The sequence below is a fragment of the Gallus gallus genome, chromosome 8 (assembly GCF_016699485.2).
Source record: "Gallus gallus isolate bGalGal1 chromosome 8, bGalGal1.mat.broiler.GRCg7b, whole genome shotgun sequence".
NCBI classification, from domain to species: domain Eukaryota; kingdom Metazoa; phylum Chordata; class Aves; order Galliformes; family Phasianidae; genus Gallus; species Gallus gallus.
Genome location: NC_052539.1, coordinates 16,310,664 through 16,323,745, shown reverse-complemented (window position 1 = coordinate 16,323,745; position 13,082 = coordinate 16,310,664). Strand labels below are relative to the sequence as shown.

Here is a 13,082-nt window from a genome sequence, read left to right as displayed (position 1 = left end):
TGCCTGCTGAATGGTGCAAAAAGCCAATGCAGGAAAGCCCAGATGAAGGAGCCTCATGATCCCAAGCATCTCTTCAGCTGCTGTTTTGGTACTGGCACTACACAGCAAAGTAGACATTAAAAGAACAGAGTTGCCATTCTTCCGCTAGCAGCAGCATTCATCTTCCTCTCATCCCTTTGGTCTACTCCTCCTTCCACTCTCAGGATTGCACCACATCAACTCACTGTGTGATAGTGCGCACAACAGGACCTTGTTGTACTCTTGAAGGGTGAGTTCATCCACTGTAACACATGGCCCCTGTAGTTCTGTTTGAGGTCTTTAAGAAAAAGTCCTCCACTATCCTTGATTATCGGTCACCAAAATATGTCTGATAAGACAGCCCCTTCCAAATAACCAAATTTTTCAGACCAGCAGGTGTTTCAGAAAAATGTTCCATGGGAGTACGCACCCTAAGGAAGAAGACTTCTCCATAAAAACTTACAAATCATATTTCATATTGGATCTGTGCTGCCAGTCCATTGCAGCTCACATAGAGAAAATAATTACAAGTATTTTCTCAAGAACCTCTTTAAAAGAAATATACTTACCATGTGCTAATATGTCTGTGTTCTACATGGCACTGATTTTCAGTCCCTAGGGATAAAGAGGTCTGTGAGCAACATTTAAGAGAGTCACAGATATGACTAAACAATGCAAGTTCATGCGTATTTTCTAGATATTACATTTCTTAAGGAAGCCCATGCCTCTATTGGAAAACTAAAAGAAATTTCCAAAGCTGTGACTTTTTTTGCAAGTCAGAGTTTTATTCCTGTCTTGTATGTCAAAATATCAATTTCTATTTGATTTTTTGAGAGCTTTGCCAAAGATTCCTCAGGAACAGACAACCTATGGTTTCAATACATTTTTCTTTTTCCCCATAAGAAAATGCAGTATTTCTTTAATACTAAACTCCATTGGTTTCCAGTGCCTTAACTTCTAAATATCACCTTGTATAAAATCGTGTAAGAAATGAGAAATGAAGCATGTGGTTTAGCTGCTTTTAAAATCATGTAGTAGCGCTATTAGGTTTTGTGAGATTACTTCGATAGTCCAAGTAAAATAACTGTCAGCTAGACAGATAGTGCAATAAAGGTGAAACACACTATTGCCGATAAGAAAGTAATCTTTATTTCATGGTCCCAGACTTTTCCTACCATATGAGCACAGCACTTTGTGGGATTGAGTGGCACTCACCAACATAACACTGCTCGGCACAAACAACTTGATTAGATTAGTTAAACCAATGTGGTAGAGGCAAAGTGGAACCGAGCAGCTTCATGGCCCTTATCAAGCATAATATAAGCTCAGTTTCTTCTCTATACAAGGGAAATTTCACGTGTTAGGGCTAACAACATTTGGAGCAAGTCCACCGTAATTTCAACGTAGCATTGGGTGAAGCATGACAATAAGATCAATCAATTAAAGAACTGGGGGAGTTAAACTCTTGACAAATTTACAAAAGCACTGCACAGATTCTGTGTGTACTTGTGCAAGGTATGGAGAAGAAAAGAAATACGTTTCTTCCAAGAGGACACAGGTGTGGCTATTGCTACTGTGTACCAAAGGTATTTTTTTTTTTAAATAAATCCTGTTGATGCTATTTGTTTGAAGCAATAATCAGTCTGGCATCAAGTCTGAATGATAACCATTGCTTTCTTCACACAGATTTTCTAAGTTTGTGAGACCAGTTCTCAAAAGCTCTCTAGGAAAGCTCCTGTGTTGCCAGCATCGCTCCCTCAGAGGGAGCTGGTAAGAGGCTATCAGGAGGGTGAGCCCTGGTTTTCAGTACCTTCTCCAGATTGAGCTTCAAAAATGAAAGTCAGCTTTTTCAAAAGCAATCTTTCATAATTACAATTGAAAATGAGGTATTTGCCAAGTGCTCAGCAGCCTTGAAAACTGGATCTGATGTGTTCAAAGTAAAAATAAATGTATAAGCCTGTAATATATTTCACACTTAGAAACTTTTTGCGTATACTCTCAATTGGAACTTATGTTTTCCTTTTTAAAGAAAGAACAAGTGATACTTCTCTCATCACTGATACAGTTTTGTAACTCAGTGTTTTGAATTTTCTATTTCAGATTTTCCCAGGAGAAAGTTGTCTGTGCAGGTGCCCCGGACTCTGCCAAACGGTTGGCTTTCTATCCAGCTCAGTCATTTACTTCTGTTGCAGGTTTTAGACATCCATTTTTCCTTCTTAAGACATCCAAGATTTTCCATCTTTACACATCCATTATTCCATCTTAACTTCAATTCCATGTTTTTTTTTTTTTTTTTCTGCAGGCTTATAAAAAAGACACACTTGGGCTGAAAGGAAAGCACATGTATCAGAACAGACTTTTGGATTTCTTTTACTTCAAACACACATAGCATCATGTCCCGGATGGCTTAATATTGAAGAGCACTTTAGAAAGTCATTTGTACAGATGTATGAGCATGCCTCTTATAAAAAGAAAGGTACAACTGAAGAGCTCTAATACTGTAAAGAAATCCACTTAGAAGTGAAGAAATATAGGAATGACAATTGTCTGTGCAGCTTTGATCGCGTAGTTTCTTATAAAACTGTCTTTAATCACCCACTGGACAGTCCTTCATTTAGTGTACAAGATCTTCAGCATTCTTGGATAATGGGTAGGAGCGTTTTGCTGGTTTTTAATTCTTTTTATTAAAAGTGTAGTCTTCTGTTCCTACTTATTGCTCATTAGCCAGCTCCTTCCCAGAAGCTAAGTCCATCCTGGAGTTCGACATGTTTAACTCCCTGAAAGCGTTACGGTTCTTACATTTGGTCTATCATTACCCTGGCTTTATGCAAAGGTTTTACCAAGCAGTAAAGCTTTTCTTAAAACCCACTGAAATGCTTTTCACCCTAAGTACATTGCTTGGTTTCAGCCAGGCAGTTTCCTGATAGTAGTATAACACGGTATCTTTTCAAAATCCCAGTAGGTGGATGCTTGGTTTGAGAACACAATGGGACACTCAGTTGCACTGATATTTTAGGTCACAACTGTTAACAATTCTTGGAAGTGTAAGAAGTATTTAAAGGCCAGGTGGTTCAGGAAGCTGGCAGTGGATTACGAGGCAGCAAAATGTGGGATAACTAAAAAGGTAAAGAGAGTTGTCTGCTGCAGCTTGCCTTTTGAAACAACACAAATGGGAACAACTCATGCATGCAAACACGAAGAGGACAGCACAGGGTGGTGGAGTGCCTGCCTCTTCCTAGGGCAGGATCATACCTAAGGAAACAGCTTCGGGGTGAGGGCACCGGATTGACATCTTGCCTGAAACAACAGGATTATCTTGTTCCATCTCTGCCATCAGGCATAAGGAATGAAAGATCCTGAGCCCAAAGGACAGCAACTAATTGCTCCCCAGACAAGATGGACTGCTTCCTCATGAGGTGTTGTAAAGGAAAAGCTTCTCTCCATTCAAAGCTGGACAGGTACATAGAGAAACAGCAGCATGGCCAGGGGGTGCAGTGACGTTCGTCCTTGTCAAGCTGGCAGTCTGTTCCCAGGACTACCAAGCAAAAACACAGCTGTATGAACAGGTAAGAACAAAACTCTCACTATCAGTGTCAGCCTGGATTTTTCAATATGCGGTCTGGAAAATCATATATTTTGTTGTAAAATAATCAAGGAGAATGATGTGCTAAAAATGCTCAACAGAGATCTGTGAAGAGATTACATTCACCTGAGCGCTATATTCTAGTTAAGGTTTTAAACAGTGGAAGAGAATTTGGTCTCCAAATGGCTGTGTTGGGTCCTCCATCATCACTTCTCCATTTTTCAGTGATTGTGGTTGGCATCATATCAACAATATCAGCCCTGCAGGTTGTGTAACAAGGTAATGATACAAGCCTTAGGGATGAAGGTGGAGGTGCTGGTAGGATGACAACGTCCCACCACCCACATACAGTAAGAAATAATTGAGATTAGGTGAGGCTGCAGTCAGACATGAAAATTAAAAATATTATTTATCAACAACCAAAAGAACAAATTAAACTAGATTTACACTATTAGATTAGATTAGATTAGGTTAGATTAGATTAGATTAGATTAGATTAGATTAAAAAGTCTGAAGTGATTTCTATGATCTTCTAGGCTGACTTCTTGTATAATAGAGAGTAGATTGTCCTGAATTAGCTCCTTTTTGGACCAGGTTGCATTATTTTAAGGAGAAGACATCACATCTTGATACAAAAATGAACATAAAAGCTAAGATAATGCTGGGTAACCCTCTCAATGGTCAGTTATGGTAAACTATAAGTTAAGATTACAGCTCTTGGATCTTTGTCTGCTAGATTGAAGCTATGTATTTTTAGAGGCATGTAAAGAGCCCCTGTTAACTTTCTCCTTGATAAACTAAATGGACAGAAATCTTTGAACTCCACATTAGGAGAGTATCCTAATCCTTTAATCATGTTTCATGTTTATTCTATAAAATCCTTCTGATTTTTCATTGTTGTTTTTGACTTGAGAACACAGAGCCCACGTATGTTTTTCATCAGTGACAGATGCAGAGGATATATAAACCTCCCTACTGTTTCTCAATATTTTCTTGCTTGGGCAATCAAGAGTTAGATTTCCTGTTTTAGTCACTGTACCAGAGAAGTAGCTGTTGTGGACCATTACAGTCTCCTGCTCCTTTTCTGTCTGCTTTCCAGGAGAGCGCTCCATGCAAGATTTGCTGTGCCCTCGTTCTTCTTTCTAGACTTAGTCTAATTTGTAAGGAAAACAAAACAAAACAAAAAATAATTGCACACAACCCTAGAAGATAAAAGTAAAGCCATTCAGCTGTACCAATCAGGAGGAAAACACAATCAAGTTGGAATTATAGACAAAGGGAAATATTATCTTAGCTAGTGCATCCTTGTCATCTTGTACAGTAGCTTTGACTGAAATGGTGTTTCAGCCAAAGAGTTCAGAGTTTCCACCTCTGACCTGAATAGCCACAGATCTCAGCATCAGCCTGTGCGTGCTGAATAGAGCAACAAACTTGCTGAGCCACATACACCAAGCAAAGGAACAACTGTAATAAGAAGCGTAACTTAAAACCAGATTTCAGGATGACTTTCGTTTCTTTGTTCAACGAAATCTCGTGCATCAGTCAGGATTAGATCTGACAAGCTTCTGCTGTAAAATGTTATAAAACAGGCTGAAATCTAGGCCAGGGCTAAGGGCATTCTTGGGAAGCTCTCTGGATTTCCTGGAGGGCGAGGTGTGGTTCTGTAAGTGGGAGGTTAACGCCAGTGATTTTCTGTTACCAGTAATTATGTGCGGCTTGAGTTACATTAATAAGAGCTACATATGCATACTGGAAAAAAAAGAGTTTATCTGACACTGAGATTATTACGTGTTGCTAGTTAACAATGTTCATTACCTTTGTTATTTTGTGATTAGCACTTACAAACGCCCCAAACCATGTTCATATTTTACCAGCACATAAGAAAAAATGTTCTGTCATCGAGAGTTTGAAACAGAGGGATATCTCCTGATATATATTCCAGCAGTCTTTTAATGTTTTAGAACTAATTGTCCTTGCCTTACTAATTGTTCTAACTAAACTCGGTCATTTTGCTTTTCGTTATAATTCCTGCCAAATATAGAAATATGCTTCCCAGAAAGTTATCCTGTGGTGAAAACCCAGCATGGAAATATCAGTCATAAAAGATTTCATAAACTGATAAAGAAAGGAAGCAGAATCTTATGGCAGGAGAGGGGCTGGGCAGCCTTAAATAAAAGCGACGCTACCTTTCTAGTGAATAGTCACCAAAATTGAGCAATAAAAGAGGGGAAAAGAAGAAATGACACTGTAGTCTAGCTAGAAATGTCTTTTAGCCTGATTTCATTAAAAACCCATTCACTGCAGTGTCCTATCGAGTACAGTTTGAATATTATGACAGATATTCTAAAATTATACTAGTTTTCTAAAGGGTTTTTTGTTTTTGTTTTTGTTTTGTTTTTGTTTTTGCTCCATTTCAAGGTTTCATAGCATCATAGGCTTTTCATAGCATCATAGTCCAGAAGGAAGCACTGATTCTCCAGCCTGACCTTTTGCCCACTGTGGGTGACAGAACTAACCCAAGGGATTTCCGCATCATTTCTAGGGCAGCTAGAATACTTCCTATGGAAAAAAAAATCACCTTCTCTGTTTAAAGATTTCATGTGACGAGCAACACTTCACAAGCCTCTTTTAATCCAGAAATGTCTCTTATCTCAGCTTTCAAAAACTGCTTCTTTTAAAAGGTTCATCTGCTAAACCGAAGATTACTATGATGACAATTATTCTCCTTACTGAGCTGATTTCACATTCTTTAGCTCTTATGTGATTCAGTGATTGGCTAAAGAGATAAGGGTTTTAAAGTCTCTTCAGTAAGGGGAGTTTCTAGATACGTCTGTTTAACCACTTCCCGTTTGCCAGCTTTTGCACAGATATCAGACCAAGACATACTGCTCCACCAATAGAATCCTTACTTAGTACATACATTATGCTTCCCACATTTGTGCACCCAAGGATTGCGTTTCTATCTATGTGCTCTTAAATGCCTGTCTGTATTGCTACTCTTCATATCGCAGTCCTCCATCAGATAACTGATCTACATATTTCCTTCCTAGAAATATTAACTTGTAATTAACTGTATCAGTTTGCACGCTGTTCACATTTGCTCATCTTCCTTAAAATTCTGTTAACACTGCAGAATCTATCCTTATTACGTATCAGTTGACAACTTCTGTCTGTTATGTAAACATGAGCTTATAAATTTTGAAACTAATAAATGCTTCTTACTTATTAATGCCTCCAAGTAGAAAGTGTTCCTGCATCTTTTTTTCCAATTGAAAACATGAAGTTTCTACTAAGAGCCAAACAGTAAAACAGCCAGATGCTGAAACATAGCAAAATAGAAGCCTAATTATGCAATATACTTTGCTTAATTGTTGATAATATTTGTTGATACCATGGAGTTAAGAAAGATCTACAAGGAGAAAACCAGTTTCACTTGAGGTATTCTACTCCATTACAAAATAGCCCCATTATTTCTAAAGTAATATCTACAAATCAATTTGCAGCAATTGTGTAAAAGGAGAAAACTCTTAGATATTTCTATGTAATCTACACAAACAGAGAAATAAGCAAAACTATTTGCCATATCCAGCTCTGTTTATTACAGAGAAAATTCTACCATACAGCACAAGCGTGCCTTAATATAAAATATCAGGAAAGCAGAATCTGTCTGTCTAGTAAGGAGTCACACTGTAATGAACTCTTTCTTCTTCAGTATGTGGAGGAATATTTTATTAGGGTACCCCAAGCTAAGTGTAATTGCCACTAGTAGAAAAATAATTCCTACAAAGGGGGATCCCCCCTCCCCCCCCGCCCCCCCCCCCCAAGAAACAGAAGATTTTCTACATGCCCACAAAGTCAGTGAAATATTGTCATTGACTACCTTTCTTTCCCCTTTTTTTTTTTTTTTTTTTTTTTTGGTTTTTTGGCTTCTGTACAATTAATGCATTATCTGGTAGTTTTAATCTACTGAGTAGCCAGAAATGATGACAGATTTGTGGGAAATCAAACACCCAGTATTCACCAGGCTGATCTGCTCAGATTAAAATAATGGCTGGCTATAGCATCTTAATAGGTCTCGTGGGAAGGAATTATTTTGATGTTTGATATAGTTACATGTTTAAGGTTGTGTTGAAATCCATACATAAGCAGCTTCTAAGTCTTTTTTTAAACTCTAATGAGTTTTAAAGCTGGACAGTTAAATGCAGTAGTCAAGGGAATTTCCATAATATTTAAATAATACATTTTACAATTTACAAGTTGTTTTTTTGCAAGCACGCCACATAAAATGCCTTATTTTTAAATGCTCTGGTTTGCTTCATTTTTCTTTAGATACCTTTTGCTGTTTCAGACTTCCAGACATTTGAATCCTTCTCATGCACACGTTTTTACACACTCTGAGATGTTAGATGTTTCACCATTGGAATGCGTAACAAATCGCTTCTCTTCACACAATATAGCAAGAGGGTTACACAAAGCTGAATTGCTGCAACTTCAAGACGAGCAAGAGGGAAGATCCAGGAAACCACAGGTCTGTCAGCCTCACCTCGGTCTCCAAGATGATTGTGGAAGAAACACTCCTAAAAGCCATTTCCAAGCATTTGCAGGACATGAAGGTGACTGGGAACAGCAAGTGCAATGTGACTTTACCAAGGACAAACCTTTGATGAGAAGACTGGCTCAGCAGAGAAGAGCAGTGCATGCTGTTTACCTTGACTTTAGGAAGACATTCAACATAGGCTACAAGAGCATTGTGGGAGAATAATTTGTGAGATATGGAGTGGACCATAAGGTGGGTGTGCAGCTGGATGGGCTATTGGGTACAGAGTGGTGATCAGCAGTACAAAGTCCAACAGAACTGTCTGGTTTTAAGGGTGCTCATCACAGACCCATAAAAAGGCCCAAATAGTTCAAGTCCTCATTAATACCCGAGCTATTGCACACTTGGCAGGTTCTTGTATTATATCTATTTTAAGGAGGGGTGTATGTGTCAACAGTCTGGCAGATAAAGCTGCTATTTAGAGGAGTCTTTGCTTTTTTACCGTTGTTTTCTTTCTTATTTGAAAGACTTTTTAACATAAAAACCGTAAAAAGCAAGACGACCAATGAAATTCTAAAAAGCTAGGGCACTACAGAATGAAAGGCTCATGTAGGCTTGAGACTTCTAGAAACTGACAGCTACAATGATTCTGACGATGGTGAAGTGAGCCATGAGCCTCACAGCTGTGGTTTGAATGTATGATACTAAGTGTTCTCAAAATATCCAGCTTTGGGTGTTTCACACTGGGCTTTCTAAATGCATAGATACATGGATACATTTTGCTTTGTCAAACTTGTTTCATTTTCCCAACTGCGTAATGGAGCTAATACCTTCTTCCCAACATGCACGTATCAAATGCCACAAAGAAGAAATAACCTAGAAAAGCACATTAAAATAATTAACTTCCATACTGAGTTATGGAATTAGTACAGGTATTTGGAGCACTTAAAAAGATCTAGCGTTCATCCCGAAATGTTAGATAATACCTAGCTTCACTGAGTGTGTTCCCCATTTACCCATCAGAGAGATTGCCCTGGGTGATTGAAAATAGTGATTAAAGTCTGTAAACAAGATCCAGTAAGGAATGCAAGCCTGTAAGCCTGTAAGTCCTAAACAGATGATCCTGAAAACTACCCACGCAGTTCCTGCAGAGGCACCTTGTAATTTTACTTTGCTCCCCCATGTAATGTTTCCATTTGGTTCTGGGTATGCCCAGGTCTGGGAGCAGTCTGGAAGTAGCTGAGTGGCTAAACGTTTATTTCATGTGTACACACTGTTGGATGAACAAGACATTTTCTGCAGCAGAGATCCTGGACAGGATGGTACCGTGTAACAAATATCACAAGTCTAGGCTCTCTGAAACTAAACACAACAAAGGCTTTCTCTCAAAAAGCAATGGTATCATTGTTAATCTTCCATATGCCAGCACAGCAGCAATAGATTGAATCCGAAGAATTAAGAAAGTTCACAGTTTTGAAAAATCTAAGGGTGTGTGGTTAGATTGTTCCATTGAAAAGAAAGATGTGAATCTCTATCTGCAGAGGCTAGAAAGTCCTGTCTCTTGTCTCATATGTGAATACACATCCCCCAGGTTTTGGACTACCAGTGAAAGAAAGCTACTGTCACTTAGTTTTGCTACACAGATAGCAGGCAGAGGCTGCACACCAGAGTGTGAAGGATGTCTCATTTGAAGGGCCTGATGAGGCTCAGGCTCAATCAAAGCTCCTGTGCTAACCTCTCTGCAGACTCAGGATTGAGGTGCTTACAGAGATAACAAAAACTAGAGCTTTGGCATAAAACAAACTTATCCACACAGAACCATGAAGTAATAGGAGAACTGCCTGTAAATGAGCAAGAAAAGTGCAGTTGCTTAGTCCAGCAGTTTGCTCCTGCCAGTTAGCCCTCCTGCACAGCTGGATTCATTGAAGCAGTAATGCAACCCACTGCACAGCCTCAGATAGTATTCCCACTTGGCACTGCCTTGTGCTCTTTAAATTCATCAGCCTCTTTGACTTAGCTTGACTACCAGTACTGTATACCAGTGGTATGCCAACTATATACCAACAGTATAGATATGTTCTTCACTACCAGTGTAAATTCAGAGGGCCAAGAGTTTTTGCAGAAGGCTTAGAGAGCCCCTAAGCACGGACCTCAGCAAAGGTAGTCCTTGAGGGAACCTTGAGCCACATCACTGCTTACCACTTGCTTTGTTGTGACCTCATGTTCCTGATGCTTCTCCTATCCTGAACAATTCCAGATCCATGACGACTCTGTTTCCAAGTGTGCAACCTTGGGGAATATTGTCCTAGGGGAAAATCAATTGCTTCTCCCTTATCCTCACCTTTATTAACACACTGAGAACCTTTAGAACTTGAAACTTGAATGCTACTTTACAGAAACTGTGTTCATGAATTTTGTGACCTTCAAATTATTATCGCCAATAGGTGATAGGTGAAGAGATGAACCATGTGGTTACCTGTTTGGCAACCACCACAAAGAATCCTTATTACAAGGGGAATTGCTTTGCCATACCAATAAGGTACTATAACTACTGTCAAAATTAAGCAATTTTAAAAACATGTACAACAGCTTTTTATTTTCCACATTAACAATAACTAAAAAAAAAAATAAAATAAACCCACAAAAATTTAAAAAAGCCTACAGTGCTTTGTAGGAAGCAAGGAAGAAAATAAGGAAAAGGAAAGAAGGAAAAGGGAGGAAAAGGAGGGAAGGAAGCCTGCAGGCCATATCTCTCTTCACACAGAGACAACTGTTTGGTTGAGAGCACTGCATTTTGTGGTGCATTTTTTTCAGTAAAGTGAATCTTGAAGAAAAGTAATAATACATCCTGTCTATGTTCAGCTAATGAAATTAGGAATATTTTTTAAAAAAAAAGAGAGAGAAAAATAGCAAAATACAAATCAAAATGATGATTCCATGACTGCAATTCAATCAGTGGTAATTTACAGAAAGGTTTGCTCCAAAATCAAATATATGTGTGTATATATATACAAATGTATATGTATATATATGTATATATCCTGGTCAATCTTCTATGAAGAAATTAACAGCATGCATGCATTCATTTCTTGGGCTTTCTCTTGAAATTCTAATTGTACCTTCTGATCTTCCTTAACCAGGACCACAGTACATTTCTGGTGTCTTTCTACTGCCCCTCCTTTGCCCTAGGAAGTTCCTGTATTATTGTGTATCATTATTTTGTTCCTGTGAGTCCATGGAAGCCTATGAATAATATTAAGAAGCTGCCTTCCCTGTGCTAGGAAAGAGAGTGTGTTTTTGTCCACATGTAAGCAGCCACTGAGCTTCACAGAGTCACGACTTGCAGGTAATGATTTCAGTTGAATCTGAAACTACAAATAGCTCAGAATTCCCTGCAAAACTCTACTAACAGCAGTGATTAAAAATATCTACTAATGATTTTTTAAAGGCGCACTTGCAATCTCTAATACTTGAATCAGCTGATAAGATAAAATTACAGACAGTCCTTAGTTAGCATATTCCCAACTAAATCCTCCAAACCTTAATTACCATGGAAACTGCTTATCCTCAAGGCACTATGGATAGTTGAAATATTTTTCTTGACAAAAAAAAATGGCAGTGAAGCCATTAAAAAAAATGGGTCTGTGTGTAATGAGACCTTTGATCTTTCATTTACTTCCACGCTAATTAGAAATAACCTCAGTGAATCAAGCTGAGTTACACAGTGTAATTAGTTTACACAACAAGAGAAGCAGATTTGATATGTTGTCCAGTTCAATTTTTTTCCAGGTCTTTCTCAATTAACTTCATGCAATTGTGATAATACATTTGTTTTCAATTCTCTATGAAAAGAAATCTAGAAATGCAAGATATTATTTATATATAGAAGTAGTAGACATACCCATGTTTTGAGACAATTCTAGTAACAAATGGAACTAATCAGTCCGACTGAGGAGGAGTATTTAAGCTGGAAAATCACGTTACAAAGAGAGATCTGCATTTCCAGCCATATGTGTTTTACATCTCTGATTACACGCAGAGAGTCTCCTGTTTCATTTTAACATAAATTTTAACAACTTTTAACTGAACAAAAATAATTTGCAGTCAAGTTACTAACAAAAGCACAGGAACAGGCTGCCCAGCAAAGCTGCAGATGATGACCTGCCTCTGTGTTTGAAGCCAGGCTGGACAGGGCTCTGAGCAGGAGGTGTCCCTGTGCCTGACAGGGGGTTGGACTATGGGATCTTTAGGATTCCTTCCAACTCAAACCATCCTATGGCTCTGTGGAAAAAATCCTGTTTCAAGTAGATGCTCCCACTGAACTAACTTATTCCAGCTCTGCAAGCAAATGCCTGTGAGGGAAGCATGTGCATGTTATCATTTATGTAAACCCATCACTGTGTCATGTTTGTTGAAAGCTTTCCATTTTCATTTTGTTAAGCCTGATTACGAGTTACACTGTGGCAATAATTTATCTCACCTCCCATTTTATTGCAAGGTTGCTTTCTTACCGAGTACCTCTCCTACAGAGAAAGGCTGAGGGAGATGGGCTCGTTCAGCCTGAGGAAGGCAATGGGGAAACCTCAGTGCGATCCGAAGTACTGGAAAGTACTTAAAAGGAGCTCATAAGCAAGAGGGAGACCGATTTTTTACCCAGCCCAGTAGTGAAAGGACAAGGGGAAATGGCTATAAGTAAAAGAGTGAAAATTCAGGTTAATTAGGAAGAAATTATTTACTCAGAGGGCGGTGAGGCAATGGCACAGCTACCCAGAGAAGCTGTGAGTGCCCCATCCCTGGACGTGCCGAGGGCCAGGCTGGACAGGGTGCTGGACAGCCAGATCTGGTGGGTGCCAGCCCTGCTAATTGCAGGTGGTTGGAAATTAATCCACCCTCTGACCGCCCGCAGCCCCACCCACCGGTACCAGCCCCACCGGTACCAGCCCC

The 13,082-nt window shown here is 39.0% G+C and overlaps 1 long non-coding RNA gene across 1 annotated transcript; it reads left to right on the top strand.

The window, feature by feature from the left end:
• Positions 1 to 1,979: 1,979 nt before the first annotated feature.
• Positions 1,980 to 8,624, top strand: LOC121111364. The gene is made up of 2 exons (XR_005861869.1): positions 1,980 to 3,584; positions 7,931 to 8,624. It is a non-coding gene; the product is annotated as an uncharacterized LOC121111364 (long non-coding RNA).
• Positions 8,625 to 13,082: the final 4,458 nt, after the last annotated feature.